General features: G+C 47.5%; 1 protein-coding gene across 4 annotated transcripts in view; it reads right to left on the bottom strand.

Annotated features, from left to right (window-relative positions):
• MIS12 (MIS12 kinetochore complex component) overlaps positions 1 to 2,691 on the bottom strand; it is a 7,165-nt gene extending 4,474 nt beyond the window's left edge. Inside the window, exon 1 of one of the 4 annotated variants that reach the window (XM_014530256.1) lies at positions 2,429 to 2,691. The gene's annotated coding sequence lies outside the window, so the exon portion shown is untranslated. The other 3 variants (XM_005882581.2, XM_005882582.2, XM_014530255.1) reach the window with 3 other exon arrangements.
• Between the last annotated feature and the right edge of the window lie 129 nt (positions 2,692 to 2,820).

The raw sequence follows: 2,820 nt of genomic DNA, 5'->3' as shown, positions 1-2,820 counted from the left end.
CCCGGCTGGGGGCCCCCCCCCCCCCCCCCCCCCAGTGCACAAATTTTTGTGCACCGGGCCTCTAGTTCATTAATAAAACTACTTTCTTTTCTATGTGTTGTGGAGAGGAGTCTCTGGGTTGGCAGGGTTTTTATTTCCTCAACACTGCCCTATGATTCAGGATCAAGTCCAAAACTCTTTCAACATGGCTTGCAAGGGCCTTCATCACTCAACCCTTACTAACCACATTCTGTCCGTTTTAAAGACTTCATGTGTTCACAATTGAGCTGATAGATAATACTTCCTATTTCACTCACTCTATTTTTCTTTCAGGCAGGTCTTCTCTAACTCATTTTAGTCTTTTACCTTTCATCTCCCTTAGGAACCTACTCTAATGTTTGTTTTGCTTTCATCACCATTTATCCCCTCTATGCCCTCTTCCACCTCCTCCCCTCTCCCAGCAATCACCACACGGTTATCCATGTCCGTGAGTTCTACTTTTCTTTTTTGCTCAATCCCTCCCCAACCCCCCTCTAATGTTTCTAAATATGCTTTTTTTCAATTCATCTTTAATGTTAATTCAACTAGGTTTTAGATATATATATTCTTGAAAAATACAGTTTTGCATATGTATGTTTACATTTTCCTTTATGTTTGCAATCACTTCATTATTATACTTCAATTTACTGTACTTCATTGGTTCTGGCTGAAGTATACCAACAATTTTATCATATGCACATACCACTCTTAATGTCCATTCTCCTTGTGACAAACACTAGTTTGCTTTCAGCACCTTACTACCAGAAATGATATTGTAATAAACACCCTTCTATGATTTCTCCTTAGGGACTTTGAGGGTATTTATACAGGCAAGTAATTGCTGGCCATAGAATTTTCTCATAATTTCACTAAATACTGTCAAAATGTTCTCCACACTGAATTACACTCTCACTTACATTATGTGAGAATTTCTCATATCTTTGCCAACACCATTCAAATTTTTACCAATCTAGTAGACATACAATTGTTTTAGTGTTGTTTTGAGAACCAAAACATAGCCCCACACACGAGTTGGATACTGAGGACTGAAACTACCTACACTCCCACCCCAACAAGCAATTTACTGTTTACATTATCGTGACTTTCCTATTCTAGGAAACCAGTCTATTTTCTTTTCTTTTTTAAAAATATATTTTATTGATTTTTTTACAGAGAGGAAGAGAGGGATAGAGAGTTAGAAACATCGATCAGCTGCCTCCTGCACACCTCCCACTGGGGATGTGCCCACAACCAAGGTACATGCCCTTTACCAGAATCGAACCTGGGGCCTTTCAGTCCTCAGGCTGACGCTCTATCCACTGAGCCAAACCAGTCAGGGCAATTTTCACTGTTCTAATGGCTTGAACTGCCCCAAAGGTGGATCAGCTCTTCAATGGGAAACATCAACAAGCAGAACCTAAGATTCTCTGAAACCCTTGCCTCGGCTATTTCTGCCAATCCTGTGTCACGGTCTCTACCCAATCCTAATCAAGCCCCCAAATTGAAAGGTCCATCTTAAACTGAACTTGCAGTTCTCAAAACATTCCCATCTTGCCTTACTTCCCTAGAAGACACGGCCAAAGCTCTTTCAAGGCCCGTTGTTCTTCCTTACCAGGGTAAGCGGTACATGAAGCATTCTCTTATCAACAGGGTGTGAGGGTGGTATTTGAGGAGCAGGCAAAAATATTTTTAGTGCATTTCTCTGATTACCAGTAAATTGGGTACTGCTTCCTACATGTTAGCTTTTTGGGTCCCCCTCCCGTGAACACCCGTTCATATCCGTTGTAAAAACCACTCTCTTCACCCTTTGGTTTGGTTCCTTCCTTACATACTACCAGATTTGATGGCCACTCCCTATTCCTAAACTTTGAGCGCTTCCTTATTCGTTTGTCAAGATCTGACTACTCTTCCCAACCAAACCGAACCAGTTTTTCCCCTGTGACGTCTTCTCTTCAAGGTAAGATGCCATGGCCAAACCTCCTTGAGGGGTCAGTTTAAATACTTCCTTGGTGGCGCACCCCCTTCCCTGAACACCATTAGGGCCTTTCTTCAGGCAACGACCGAGTTCCGCTTCAGGATGTTATCACGGGCCCATCTCAGCTTCCCTGCTGGCCCTAGACTTCCTCAGGGCAGGACAAAGACGGCTTAATCAGTATTTGCAGAGTAAACACACGAGGTGCCCGGAATACCTCAACGAACGGAGTTAACAGAGTTGCAGATAACAGCCCAGCAGGAACTCCTTCCGGCCAGAGGACCGGCTCCCGTCGGGCCCCGCGACCCCGCTGCATGCCGGGACCTTCAGGTCGGAGGCCCCGCCGGCCAGGCGGCTGCAGAGCCCGGCGGTGATGCCTCACCCAGTTCCACTCCTCCCCTCCCTTCCAGTGAGAAAGTGCAGCCCCGCGGCACTTACCGAAGCGACCGTGAGGGAGGCAATTTCGATCAAACAGTGGTTTCCCGCCACCTCCTTTCAACCACCTCTCGCAGCCGGAGATCGGTGGCGCGGCGTCTCAAAATACCGAACGATGCCCGCCTCAGCGAACGAGAGCCAAGGCGGGATGATGTCGCGCTCCTGATTGGCTGGCTGCTTGGTCGGTGACAGACAGGGGCCGGGCGGGCGAGCTAGCTGTGGCCTGCGGGGATTGGCGGAAGGAAACTGCACTGACTCTCCTCTCAGCGACGTGGGCGGGTGAGGAAGCCATGGGTAGCCGCCGAGACGCAACTCCTGATTGGCGAATGCCTTTCCTTAGGGCTCCTGCGATTGGTGGTTGGCAGGCTGCGCGGCGCCGATTGGACGGCAGCGGG

This window comes from Myotis brandtii, unplaced genomic scaffold (assembly GCF_000412655.1).
Source record: "Myotis brandtii unplaced genomic scaffold, ASM41265v1 scaffold728, whole genome shotgun sequence".
Classification (NCBI taxonomy): Eukaryota; Metazoa; Chordata; class Mammalia; order Chiroptera; family Vespertilionidae; genus Myotis; species Myotis brandtii.
The sequence above is the reverse complement of the archived record's forward strand: the minus strand, read 5'-3'. Positions and strand labels throughout refer to the sequence as shown.